The sequence below is a fragment of the Scophthalmus maximus genome, chromosome 14 (genome assembly GCF_022379125.1).
Source record: "Scophthalmus maximus strain ysfricsl-2021 chromosome 14, ASM2237912v1, whole genome shotgun sequence".
NCBI classification, from domain to species: Eukaryota; Metazoa; Chordata; class Actinopteri; order Pleuronectiformes; family Scophthalmidae; genus Scophthalmus; species Scophthalmus maximus.
In genome coordinates, this window is record NC_061528.1 from 5481660 (window position 1) to 5496690 (window position 15031).

The 15031-nt window shown below is 46.2% G+C and overlaps 1 long non-coding RNA gene across 1 annotated transcript in view; it reads right to left on the minus strand.

Moving 5' to 3' along the window:
- Positions 1–5470: 5470 nt before the first annotated feature.
- LOC118282596 overlaps positions 5471–15031 on the minus strand; it is a 55397-nt gene continuing 45836 nt past the window's right edge. Inside the window, exon 7 of the long non-coding RNA XR_007032164.1 lies at positions 5471–6581. This is a non-coding gene — a long non-coding RNA (uncharacterized LOC118282596). The remainder of the gene's footprint in view (positions 6582–15031) is intronic.

Genomic DNA, 15031 nt, shown 5'->3' on the forward strand with positions numbered 1-15031 from the left:
AGAGCGAGCGAGCGAGCGGGCGAGCGCTTCACATGCTATCACAGAGCGCGTGTTAAATCGCTCGGCCGCAATAAACTCAGACGTCACCGCGGCGTGACAACATCAAGATAATCAACGAGGGGGATTATTTCACTTTGAGAGATCTAAATAATACCTTTTCACAACATACTGGGCACTTTTTGATAGGATTTTCTGCGGTGGAAGTTCAGTATTATGCAGAATGACCGTCTACGGTGTCATCGGACATCTGTGGGTTCTCGCTTTGGATTGTTTCACACGAAAACGTGATCGCGACTGGTCAAAGCAGAACGAATTTTAACGGCTTGCCATGCCGTTGGGTGCTTGAATCCATCGCAATGACTCGTATCTTATAAAAAAAATGAGCATTTTTAGTATTTAATTAATCTACAAAGTAACTTGTGACGAAAGCACTTCGTTTTCACATACACACTGTGCACCAGAAACCTCTTCCTTTGTAGCCTGCATTGTGTGGGAGTTAAGTTTGCACGCGGGCTCTTTAGCAGACTAAGAGATGCATTTATCTGCGTAATGAACTTTGGACGCTAGCTAACTTAATCCCAGTAATGCCTGCGAGAGTCAATTAGCCCGAATAGATTCAGTGTGGTATTTATCTGATGGAGCAGACCCACACACACACACACACACACACACACACACACACACACACAGACACACACAGACACAGACACACACACCAGGACACACACATTCCATATTGACCATCTTCATCTTATCTTTCGGCTAATGGGACCACAGGGCCCATCATCAACTCCACTCTAAAATACAACTTGTGTTTTTTTTTTGTTTTTTTTTTAAAAGCCTGGAGGGAGTTTTGAAATTGAGTAGCTGTTGATTTGCAGAACTAACAACAAGTCTTTTAAGAAGTTGATTTTTTCTCCTCGCCCTGATCATTTCAGTTTTGTGACGTCATATGAGCGCGTTAATCCGGATTTGCCTCAATCAATGCTCGCAGGATATTATCAATGTAGCACGCAGGTGACAGCACATTACGAGACCTGTAACGGATACCTCTGGGATTCTTCATCTCCCCCATGACAGGTTCTACTGCGTGGAGCAGGGAGCCTGTACAGAGAATAATAAATGACAGGATGTGATAAGACGAGGCTGTTAGCAGGCACGGTCATGGTCTACATTGCCCCCTCTTGTCTCTCTGGGGACAGTGGCATGCGTGTGTGTGTCTTTGTGCATGCATCAGTGTGTGTGTGCGTGGGTGTGTGTGTGTGTGTGTGTGTGTGCTCCAGCTGTGCTCTCACACCGACCACGCTTGACTTTAGCAACAGCGTCAGCGGTGGCCATTGTCTTGTTGCAGGCTGCACACTGGGTTACAAAGGTCTCTATATCTGCCTGCTTCCTCATTTCTTATTCAGACCCACAGGGACGGAGGGTGAGGAGGCTGTGTGGGGAGGAGGGGGAGGAACAAGAGGGGGGGGGGGGTAACTGAGAGGCTGATGGAGACTAGGTGACAGGTTGGAATGGGCCATCAATAGATCCATCAGGCGGGTAATTTGGAGCGCGCTTAACATACATCAGTGGAGTCGCAGGAGCTGGTATCTGTCTTGTCGTGGAATCACAGTAAATAACAGTTAAAGATGGTGTCAGGCCTGACCTGGCTGACCCCCCCCGGCATGCACACACGCACACACACACACACACACACACACACAGAGCAGCAGCAGTGAAGCGTGCACAGATGGGAAAGGGATTAACACATAGATTAACAACATGTACTTTCACACATCCACGCATGCATTCCCTGATAGACACGTTCAGACTCAATCATGTTGAAAAAAACACCCGTCTCAATATAGATTTGAGCCTTTTTTCAACTTTGAATACTAAAATACTTTAGTTTTCCATTGAAGAGGAAGTGATTGTGCCAATGAAAATAAATTCAAATTCAAATTTTCCAAATTAATACATTTTTCATCAATGTTTTACTGTCTCATTTGCAGACCTTTTAGCTGCGGCTTAATAAGACACGACTTAACACAGTTATTGTCCTTGCGTAAGAGGCGTGGATGGGCAACGTCGCTCAAATCGAGTCGGTCGTTCTCACTTCGGGGAAGCTGTATGACAGGAAAAATCGCAACTAGAAAGAACAAACCCGCTCACGAGCGAGTTGACAAATAGGCTGGAGCGTCTTCCATCGACAGACACACACTCTCAGAAAACAAATGCTGCGGGTGCTTTGAGCGCCGTGTGTAAAGCACCAGAGGGCAGGCAGATGAGCCTCATCCCCCTGCGGAAGCATGCGTCTCTCTTTTGTGTAAAAGGTGAGAGTGTGCGTCTGTGCTTACAGCAGAGCATGTGACTATAAAAGTCAAGCACCTTAGGCTAACTGCTGTTCCTGCCACTCACACTCCCCACTAACCCCTCCCAACACACACACGCACACACACACACACACGCACACACACACGCACACACACACGCTCAAAGGTGTCATCTCACATTTGGGGGGACAGTGACGCGGCGACGCTCGATGATAAGCTGCATATCACAACAATGGTCTCTAATTCTTCAATTGATTAATATCTATGATCACTTTTACCGTCAGGTTTAACAAGATAAGAATATTTGTGATCATATCCGAGCAGCAGATCGGAAAAACTTTCAGTTTGCACTGAAGAAGTGAGGTGAAATGAAATTAGTTTTTTCTTAATTGGACTATGATATTGTTGTCAGAAAGTTGTATTCCAAAAAAAAAGATTCATGTCCATATTCTATTGTAAGTGGGTGTTTTTTTTTTTTCATTATTATAATTTTTGATGGAGGAACTTTGTAATGTGATCAAAGTTTCACAAAAAAAAAAACTGAAGACTTGCCGGGGAATCCGCCGATATAAATACGACGTGGTGATGAAAACCAATACTGAGTATGTTGATACCTTTTGTAGCGTCTTTGATAAGAGATGCTTCAGGCATACGGGCCCTGCAGAGAGAGAAACAAACTTTTTGCCTCCGATTTCCCTTTGCAGGATTTTCCGGGACCAAATGGCCGATGAAATCTGAGCCGTGATCCAGGGAGGACAAAATCGAACAAAGCGGTGACACACCACACCGTGCTACTTTACACGCGTCTCTTGGTGATGACAACAGTACCTCCTAAAAATAGAGAAGCAATGAAATACTAGATAACCATTCATCATCACAGACATTTATGATCATATTGCATATACACAAAGCGCAGTTTGCTCTAAAGCGCTTCACGCCAGAGAAATGTAAGACCCCTCCTCCATGCATATGTTCATGTTTTGGTATGTTTGACCAACCTTCTCCCATGTTTTCCCCTCCATCTTCATCAGATATCCCCCTAACCCCGGAACCAACAAGAGTCACATGTTGCAAGTGAGAAAGAACTTCGTCCTGACAACACAAAGTTGTATTACTAGTAAACCAGTAATACAATCTTGGGACCACGAGTTGCTGTCACGGTTTGGCAGCTTCCACTCTGTGTGTGTGTGTGTGTGTGTGTGTGTGTGTGTGTGTCGTGCTGGATGTGGTTACCTGTTTGCTGCTCCTGTCGATTTACCTGCACACCTGCATCTCGCCACCCTTCCCGTCTTTGCGGTCGTCCCTCTCATCCACAATCCCGTCCTCTGGCCTGAAAAGCGGTCGAAAACAAAAATCTGTATTTGTTTTCCCCGTTCAGAGGCGGACGTGGTTTCCCTACAGCGTAAATCAAATTAGTGGGAGGGAAAATCTGATCACGGACGCTCACGCAAAAGACGAGCTCGAGGTGCAATTTGAGAACTTTGAACAGAGATCTGCGCCTGTTTGATCCGGGCACAATATCGGGGTGGACCTCAATGGAAGATTCTTGTTCTGGGGCAGAGGAGGTTTGAAGGGAAAGATTGTATCTGAAAATCGTGTATTAGATAATGCAATTTATACATATGTTTGTATGGGTTGAGTGCCACGAGATCACAATTACTTTTTTTTACCATTTAAAACAAAAAGTTGTTTAATTTTAGGTTTAAAAAAAGCACAATCAGCAACTTGAACTACTATTTCAAATACTTTATAACATTAATGTCTACACCAATGTTTCCACAGACACAGTGTAATTTAAGTAATTTATAAGTTTAATCGTCTTTAATTTGCCAGAAAGGGAGAAGGAATAAAAGAAATTAGGAGTCACCTTAAATTCAAGTTGCTATCTTGAACTCGAGGATCAAATACTCACTTATCAGCGAATCCGCTCGTGGTATCGCAGGTGATGGCGTTACAGCAAGCACGCGCAGCGACACAAACCAGACGTGAGCCGCGACTCCGACCTGCTCTCCTGTCTCGTTGAACTTGTTCCAGTCCTCTCGGCCCCGCTTTAATTAAATCCAATTAGCTAGTCGAGGTTGCGTGCACACCAACGCCGTGGCTCTGATACAATCTGGCCCCTGCTTTTAGCTCTAAGTGCGCCGCGGCTACCTTAATCAAAATTGTCACTTAAAATGAAACTACAGCTCGAGTAATTAAATTTAATTGGATCTTGTCACTTCTCGCGCTGGCGGTGTCTTGATCCCCGTTGAGTGGTTGCTGCCTCCGCTTTGCACCGAGCTCCGTTGCAGCGCTGTGGCCTCAGCGCCCGTCGGGGCCAAATTCGTCCGGACCCGGACGAGGCCGAGGGCGCTTTGAACCCCTCATCGTCGGCGTCGTCGTGCATTTTCCACTTCACGTCTGTGAATTGTGTTGCCGGGTCCTCGACTGTGGAGGAGTCGGAGCAAACAGGCTGAAGTGGAGCCACGGTCAAATCAATGATGCTCTTTGTCCGTGTGTAGGTGGTTGAAACGTTCTCCCAGTGAGGATCTTTAATATCGCCGCCTTTTTAACAAACATGGGGTGTTTCAAAGTTGATTTTGGTGAATGTTTATGTTTTTTTAAAAGCCTGGCTTGAGACGACATTACTTTTTTAAAAAAGTACGTTTTTTCAGAAATGCAGTTCCTCTCGGCTGTTTTCTCACAAAACTCACCGATTTAATGGGTCACGAAGGAGATATCAATGAGTGCTGACGTCTCCATACATTGTGCTTAACGTAGTGAATTCGGGGGTGCCAAAGGTGGAATAGCTTTTTTTCTGGAGCGTTTGGCTTCACGGCCAGTTATTTCGCGTTGCCAGAGGAATGAAATATCTAAATGGAGCGGTCAGGATGGGCTTGGCAGCGTCGGAGTTGACCCCTCGACCTGCGGACTTTGGAGAATATGGAGGAATTGAACATGCAGCCGCGCTACACCTAAGGCGGAAGCGGCGAATCTTTATTCACTGAGAGCTGCTGGCTGCTAAAGCACATTCCCCTTCAATCCATTAGGGCTCGCCGTCCCCTTCCCCTTCATCACACAGTGCGCCCCTTAATTTGACAATGACAAAGAGCCACTTGCAGATTTTAAATTTCATAATTTTAATCTGTCAAGTCTGACATTTAATTAGTGGCTTCCTAACCTGTGTCTGCCTCGCTCTCTGAAGGGCACCGTTTGTTCTGAGAGCGCCCGCGCAATCTCTCGGCGGCGGGGGAAGAGAAAGTGGATTAATATATATGTACATTACCAGCTGCTGCAAAGACAATACACAGCGAGGGGAGGCCATTAGGGCCTAATGCAGACGGATGAGGTTAATAATATTTGGGAAGTGTCGCTCTATTAAGCAGAGCGCTGATTAAGACCTGAGTGGGATCCCCCCTTCATGAGGCGCTGATTGGGACCGGGGCTGCCTTTTGTTCTGCCGCTTCCCGGAAAGAGGAGAGAGGGAACGAGTAGCAGGCGAAAAAGAAAGGACCGGAACAATGTTGGCCGACTTTGCGTTCGAGCCGACAATGAGGATGGGCTTAATGAGAATCTTTACAGACCCTGGATGAGGCTTTTATAGAAGTCCGACGCCCACTGATAAGTTCATTACAACCCACGAGCAAACAGATGGAGCCGGCTCTGGGAATCGTTCTGGTCTCCGTCTGAAGGAGGATGATTGCTTTTAGTTCACACTTGATTTCTTTTTCTTAGCCACGGCAGATAATGTTTCCACACTGACCTCATTAATTTATCTCCATCATTACATGCGGTAGTACGAAGATTCAGGCGCCCCAGTTGTAGCTTGAGATTCTTTCCCACCAAAAAGCAGATTTCTTCGCAGGCTACTATTTCATACAGACAGCTCCGGTGGAGCAGCTATTGATTTTTAAATCAATAGAAAGTTAAGGGAGATGGAGTGGAAATGGCTTGGAATTGGGCCGGCCAGCAAAGTGTCAGGTGCTGCAGGTGTGTGTGAGTGTGTGTGTCATGTTCTGTGTCAAATGTCAATGTCAAAGTTTTATGATCATAAACATTTTTTCGTTTCATGGATGAACTATTCACTGGTTTCTGAAAACCCGACGTATTCTCTTTGTAATGTCCTCAGACTCACTCGTCCACACTTGAACTTCAATACAAACCGAGAGAGAGTGTGTTGAGGAGACGGTGGCATGGTGGGATGCGGTGGTGAGACTTCGGGGAAGGAGTGAAGATGTCTTCCTGGGGCCCACTAGTGGCTGCTCCTCGCCTCCTCAGCCACTCGGCCTGAGGGACGAGAGCAGATGACAAGCACAAGACAGATGAAAGACCCTGAGAGCGAGAGGAAGACGGACAGACAGAGAGAGAGAGAGGGAGAGTAGATCCACATGCTCCTTCCCTTCACTCTGGACGTGGACTAATCTCACACCACAGGGAGGAGAGCTAATGGTGGAAAAGTCAGGCCCACCTGTTTAACTGGTATAAATCAACCCGTGCGAGTCTGTGGGTGTCGTGAGAGCATCTGCATGCGTTTGTATCTCTGCACGCACACGTGTGCGCCGGCCGTGCGTGTAAATCACCCCCATTGGCCTAATTGGTGGCTGATAATGCTCTCATTTCCTGTGGAGGAGGTCCATAAGTCATCGGGGGCCTGCTGGGTCCCCGTGGGGGCTTCAAACGCCGCTTGACCGAACCACTGCCTCTCTGACTGCCTCCTAATCTGTACCAAACCTCTATATCTGCACATGTGGTAAGATGTGGATTCTTGTCGGCGAGCTCTTTTGGTGAACCATGTGCAACTTTGTGTGTGTAAGTACAGTAAGAGAGTGTGTGTGTGTGTGTGTGTGTGTGTCTGTTTGTGTTTCGCTTGATCGCTGCCGCTCCCCTGACAGTGCTCATGCAGAGAATCAGAGAGCGGCGTGAGATAATCACATGAATAAAAATGCAGCCGGTAGCTCATTACAAACCCTATTATTCATTAATTAACATTATTAAAACGTCTAATAGAGCCCGGCACTCCTCCCAGGCCCCCCCCCCCCCCCCCCCCCCCGCCTCTTTTCAACTAGGTCCCCGCTCCTCGGGTCCCTCCTGTTTCCAAACATGAAAAGAATAAGCACATCAAACGAGGCCTGGTTTCAATGTGTTGGGGATTTGCAGGTGTAGAATCACACGGCGCGGGGGAAACGACTCGTCGGGCCCGCGCTCCGTGCTCTTCCCTCTTCGGCCTCGCCGTGACACCCGGTGCTCGCCCGCGCCATAACAAACCCCCTCATTAGGAGCCAGGGAGAGAACTGGGCCGCGTGCTTCCCTAATTAGGACCCCTTCTGAAACTTTCTATGGTCGTCCCCCCCCCCCCCCCCACCACCACCACCACCACCACCACCATCACCACCTCCACCCCACCTCCGTGTCCCTTCATCACAGGAAGAAAAGTAAAAAATGGAATGATGACATTCATAGAAGGAAGTTTGATCAGAGGTGTGTGGTGGGGATATGAGGGGGAGTTTGGATAACAGTTTGTGTCTGTGACATGTATGTATATGCAAAAGGGAACACGAGCCTTGAGTGTTCTGCAGCGATTGAGCAATGCCGCTTCGGCGGCGTCGAGATTTTGTGATATTAGAAAAGCAGAATATATTTCATTTGATTCTCCCCTCTTCTTACTTTTCTTTACTCATTATGTCTATCAGCGCATGAAAATACACAGAATCGTCCACGAGTGGCGAAAACGTAGCAGATTAATATGGTTTTCGTTGTGGTAACTAATATTCAACGGAGGGAATAATATCTATCAAAAGTTTTTAATTGCGTTCCGTGAGAACAAGACATATTAAACACGCATAATATGAATATATATATTTATATACGTGCCGCGAGATCTGGATAATTTCTCTGTCCCCCCAAAATGTAATGATCATCATGCATATTCAAATGTCCAAACGACGCACCTTAGTTAAACATTAATGCCATAATTTAGATACAATCAGGTTTAATGTGTCCGAGAAAAGGACGCGATTATTCCTCATTTTGTTTCTCATTATTTTCAAATAAACAGGACACGTTTGTGCGCGTGGAGAGAAGGGGACCGAGCGGACGGATGATGAATATGTAGAAAAGTCTCAGGGATATTAGCGGCGCTTAAACTACATCCTGTGATTACTTTTTCGTCGCTGTAAATACTTGACGCTCCGGTTGTACTATGACCTTAAACGCGATTTTATTGGAACACAATATCCATACCATTAAGGGAGTCTTTCATCATTCTGAGAGGGACATTGGCTCCTCGTAATCCCTTCGGTGGAGCCTTTGTACATTAAATTACATTCATATTCCTATTTATGGCAACCGCATTCATATGTAACACCGTACACCACGCACCGCACATGGCATCGCGCTAAAACAAATATGCTCTCGCGGGATATTTGATGCTACGATGACGGTTTTTTGGACCGAGTGAATTCCTGAAACGCAGTCGAACAGACGTATAAATATACAGTAGGAGCGGGAGATAATGGGAATTTGTGGTAATAATCGTCTCTTATCAAAGCATCCTTATGGAGACGTATGGAGACAGCTCTTCCTCTCCTAATATCTCCCGCTTTCTTCTCACTCTCTCCCCTTCCACACATCCTGAGTGATGCCTCCTGACAAGTAAATCACATAAGAGGTGGTGTTCCCCCATGTGGCTGAAGAACCAGCCCTCTTCTCTACCCTCCTTCCCTCTTCCTCCTCCTCCTCCTCCTCCTCCTCCTCCTCCTCTCCTGATTAAATCTGGTGCTCCCTGCAGGATTATTAGATTTCTAATTCAATCTGAATTTCAGGAACTTGTTTGCTCGGTTACCTGTCACAGCATATCAGCTTGTCATATTAGTGGTGATCGTTGGCTCCACCTAATCTGCTTTAAACAATTTCATTGGGTGCTGGTCTATAAATCATCCCGTAATGGGATTGACACGCGCAGGCTTAGCTAGGTAAACAAATCAGCTTTGTTTTATGTTAGGCAGCAATGAACTTGGCTTTATCAACTTCCCATCGATTCACACACACCGCAAGGTCAAAATCTCTCTGGCTGCTCATCAGCGGGAGTAGGGGTCAGCACTCAGCAATTAGAATATGTATCAGACAGAAAAGGCAGAGGAGCCCCATCACATCCCGCTCTGCCACCGCGCCTCTCTCTCCAAAGCGTTAATTCATTTCTTATCAAAGTGGAGGCATTTCAAAGTACAGCTTTTGCGGCATCGGAGGGGGAAGCACTCTTTATTGGGATTTGAAAGAGAAAATGGAATGAGTTTGTAGCTTATTGACGGGAAGTCCCAGAGGCGCCTTAAAAACTCATTAACTTTCAAAACTAATTCAAACGTGTTGATTAGCAGGGTTTGACTTTTTCTTTTCTGCGGATTAATGATTCTTCTTTAAGGTCCGGTGTTTTTTTGGGGGGGATTTGCAGACATTCCGTCATTTAACTCTTCACTTTGACCTGTTTAGAAAAGAGTTTTTTTAAATAGGATTTTGATGAGCCACATCATAACTCTGTTTTTCAAATAGACTGAATATATGTGCGGTCTAACATGTCAACTTTAGGAGTAGTCTTGAACTATACTCTCCAAGTAAAATGATATTCAACTGTACCCTGCTGTGTCTTTTGAGAGGAACCTCCCAAATCTATTTTTCCTAAGCTTTAAACATTTTTAAAAAATGTATCTGAATTGTCAGACTAATATCCCCTTTCCGCATTCCGCTGCACAGAGTTACTGTAAATACTCTGGCTGAGTGGATTCTGAGGAGCACAGCAGAATGATGAACGTCTCAGTGACATCAGCAGGTAGAACAGAACCAGTTGTCTTGGTTACACACTTCTGCCAGGTCATCAACTTCCCACACGTCAGAGGGCTTTAGCGTCTAGAACACAAGCTCAGGGTCAAAATCTCAAAAATCACAAAAATCACATACTGTACGAGGAAGTAGTATGTGCATTGGGCATTTTTTCCCCCCCTCCGAGGAATAAAACACAAAATCAAATGAATACTTATTATATTACTGGTCATTATTTATGTGTAAAACCGGAAATACAGGCAAATTCGAAAAAAAGAAGAGTCTTTGCATTTAGCAAAAGAGCCATATCACAATTTAACATCAAGAAGATATTTAGATATTTAGTTATTTACGATAATAAAAGTGTCTTAACCTGCATTAGACATTGCTTGTCACTGGGATGGATCAGGTTTGCTATAAGGCAAAAAAGCCAGCGTACTTAATGCAACCAAACCAGAACTGCTTCGACAATGGAAATAATAGTTATGATAATTTCCATACAACATTGCAGGTCCAATATTATTGTTAAGATAAAATGCTACACATGTAATATCCCTCAAAGTGTCCCTTACTATAAATGGTGTGCTTAAAGAGTTAGAAGAAAAACGAACCGATAAAAAAACAAAAACAACACAGACAGCAGGTCAGTAATTGATGAAAAGGTCCTGCGGACGAGAGCAGTCAGAGGAGAAACAGTGGGCGTCTCCAAGTGCATAACTTGTCCAAACCCTAGATTCACACGGCAGCGCTGAACCACCCAATTACTAATCTGATCAAGGGACCCGGTGCAGGAGCTCGGTAGATGTCCCTTACCGTCAAAGAACGGCTTCACATAAACGGACTAATCAGAGGGTCTGACTGTCGCTCCGCGCTACCGAGGCACACGGGAAAGCGAGGGAACGCAGGAAGGAACAAATAGCAGGGAGCTGACCTGTTCGCCAGCGTGTCATGGGATCTTTTCACACCAACACATCTCCCTAATGCGGGCAATTTCCTGCAGCTTGTCACCTTGAGAGGGGATTTGACCTCTGCGGGCACACACTTAAAACGAATTCTAATGTTTGCCTATAAGGAGGGATTAGGCCGACCAGAAACTGGAGAGAATGTGAACGTGAATGAGCCCCTTTTGGAATTAACAACCACAAACATGTGCGCATAAGCGTCATAGGTGTTGTGCAGAAGCACATTGCTTCTATAAAAATTCCAGCGCACACGTATAAAAGCGTGCATTTATGGCAAGTCTTTCGTGTTGACACGCAGCAGACTGGGAGACTGGGGACAGCGGCGTCCTTGTATGTGGGGCATGTTGTAAACGCACATAAAGTGACGATGCCGCCTGTCAGGTTAGAAGCGGCTTTATGGGAAAGTTGAGGCGCTCGGATGAATATGTATCTGCCAAAGTGGTTGACAAGGCAGCTGGAGTAAACACAGACGTGTCAAAATCTGTGCACTGATGTTTTTTTGTTTTTTGGGGGGGCCTTTGGTGTTTTGATATTTTTGTGCAATATTGCGGAGGGGAAAACTTTCACCACTTGAGAACCTTTTTCGAAATCAAAGCTGGCGTGTTGAGGATAATCGTCTCAATTACCCCGTCTCTCTGTCTTTCCGAGTGTGATAGGCTCTTAGCCCTCTGATTCCCCTGCATCCCGAACCCCCCCCCCCCCCCCCCCCCCCCCCCCCAAAAAAAAAACGTGTGCCACTGTTGACAATGAGAGGTAAACAAGAAGGGGGGGGGGGGGGGGGGGGGGGGGGAGCGAACTCACCAAATCCTCCAGAGGCCTGGAGGGGATGCCACACAGCCAAAAACTCCTTTCACTCCTCTGCTGTGAAACAGCAGCTGCCTTTAAGGCTGTGCTCAGGAGAGACTGACAGCAATTACAGCTTCCCCCCCCCCCTCTCTCAGCCGGGAGAGAGCCACTCGACGGGGAAGAAACCACGAGAAAGGGAATGAAAACCGCCCCTCTTCCGCTTGCGCTCTCCCCGAGAAAAGGAGACATTTACATCCAGCTCTCGGTGAGGGCGATGATTGTTTACCCCTCGACTGATGTGCTATTATGACAGTTCAACGAATCAATGTTACACAGGTTTGTGTGGCAAACGCTGGAATTTCAGAGCAAGCCCATGTAAATTATTAATCCTTTCGGGGGGGGGGGGGGGGGGGGGGGGGGTGTACACACACACTCCGACCTGACAGTTTGCGCTGCTGTGCCAAAACGTTTGACAGCCTGCTCTACTTTAGATTTGTTAAGGAGACATTGGGGCGAGTGTGAGTCATATTCAAAAAGCTGATCTGAGATCATCGCCGCGTGTCTTGCACATCGACTGCGGTGGCTGATTGGCTGGACTGCATGGCAGTTAAACACACACACACACACACACACACACACACACACAGCTACTGGGCCCACTGGATGTTTAATTTACACAGTGTGCATGATAGTGTGTGTGTGTGTGTGTGTGTCACACACACACTGCACCAGATGATTTTCTATCGTTTAAAATCGCATGGCTGATTCCTCTGGGACTTTTTATTGGTCAGAGAACATTGAGAGTCCATGAAAGTCGATATGAGAAACATGGTAACTGAAAAAAAAAATATAAGAATGGCTCACTGACAGCTCGTAACCATTTAAAAACTAGAAATAGATCCATATAGTAACTGCTGAAGGTGTATCTGCTTCTATTTTCCTCCTGCTCTCCTCCCGTCCCCGTCCCCCCCCCCCCCGCCCCGGCCTCAGCCTCCTCCCTCCCCTCGGTGGTCAAGCGTATGAGGATGAAGCAGAGGTGAAGCGGAATCAGAGTGGTACACATATTACTCTCTGTCTGCCTCCATTCCCTTCTTCTGGTGGTTGACAGGGCCTGTCTGGCCTAACCTGGGTGGAAAGTGACTCTAATTGTCATCTCCACAGACAAGGTTCTGCAGCCATCCCGGAGGCGCGGGCGAAATATACTTAGCTACTTTATCATATAGACAGAGCCCGACCGCCGAGGCAGCTTATTGACATGGACTTTTATGCAAAGACAGAGGTTTTTTTTGAATTGGCAGGTCACGTCACCCGCTGCTTAGCATGCATACATAATGAGAGAGAAGCTTTTTAGGCCCTGGCCGAGACACAAGCATCTGACAGGTGGGGTTTGAGAGTTCAAGGAAATGGGTGTATCCTCCGCCTCATCTTCTGAGCCCGCGCCGGTTGGGGATGATCGCGTTAGCCAGGAGCAGAGCGTTTTACCAAGTGTTCAGCGCTCGATGGCATTAGTTCAAGGCCGATGGGACTGCAGTGTTCACACGGGTCTTACCTGACGGAAGCCATCAGAGGTGAATGTTTGTTTTGTCATGAAAAAGAGCGACATTTTCTACACCACTCATCCTTCGAGGACGGCGTGGGGACGGAGCCTATCCCCGCCGACATTGGGCGAGAGGCGGGCTGAACCCTGGACGGGTCACCAACATGTGGAAATAATAAGAAAAAAGAAATCACAGCTGAGGGCTGTTGAGAATGTCTTTAGTTTTGCAGATGGTTGACCAAAATGATTGGACAAACACTTTGACATTTTTACCGGATACAGGAGGAAAAAAACGGAAAATGCAATGGATCCTGTGGAGAACATGAACATCTATCCCAAAGTTCATGGCAACCATTCAACAGCTGACTAGAGATTTCGTTAAAACACCCTGAATGAATCCTCCATCCTCTGGGAACCATGAAAGTGTGGCCCAGCTCGCGTTGGTCAGACCGACACTGATAGCCTTAAAAAACTGCCTCAGATATATAGAAAAAACCACCTTCATGATGTAGTACACCTATCAGAATGAAGTACGATCGCCGTAGTTGCAGCTCCCCTCGACTGGCTTTGTTTCCGTGTGTTTTTTCCTTTGACTACAGACTTCAGCTGTTGCCCCCCCAGATGTGAAAATTGCCCTGCTTTTGTATGAGGCACAGGCCGCCTTTGAATGCAGCCCAGGCGAATGCCTGTGGCCCTATAAATGTGCTCTGAGCGGGAGAGAGAAAGTTAAGCTGTCCCATTGAATTGATTGAACATTCGTGAAACTAAAGTGTGCCCCTTCCTCCCGCCTCCTCACATGTGGAAATGACTTCCAGACATCTCCCGCGTCCCGTATGCAACACAGCCGTGAGGATCCCTACCTTACCGTCAGGTGCTGAGCTGTTGCCCTGCAGGCACGATTCAATTGTTAAATCTCTTATGAGTCGGGCAGGAGGGGTTACCTCGCACCACTTACACTCTCACACGCGCACGCTTTTGACTTTATTGGAATAATTGCACAGTTATTTTACACGGCATCTCGCTTTGTAATCATGTTCTGCCTAAATGCTCATAGTTGCATAAATAGGGGATAAAAGAGAAAGATTATTTTAAGGTTGGAAAAGAAAAGGCGTTCTTTTACTCACCCTGCAGAAAGTAACAGACTATTTTACATTCGCTGTCTCTCTACATCAAGTCCTCATTATTTTGGTAATCTTACGGGAATGTAACAGGCACACGCAATATTGACTTATTTGACTTTTATGTGGCTTTTTTCTATTGCACAGTCATGCATCTAATCAAAATGCCTTATTACTTTCACCCCCCACCCCAAAATACACTTAAAAAGAATGAATTCCAAGTGGGTTCTCATTTTATGTCAATGTCTGTGTAGTGTCAGCCTCAAAGGGGGCAATATTGAAAGCAATTTTCTATGTATTTAGGGGACAGTCAAACGGTTTCTGGAAGAAGAACTAATCAAAAGGCATGAGGCATAATCAATAAAAAGTGAAAGAAGTCGTTTGGTACGAGCAGAATGACAAATTACACCAATTCGGCTTTTTCTCCCATTGTGTGGATACTGCATATTCCTGTGTGTGCGTTTCCGCATTCCGTCATGTGCACACAGTGTGTGTTGTTAAACGAGCGTACGCGAGCGTGTC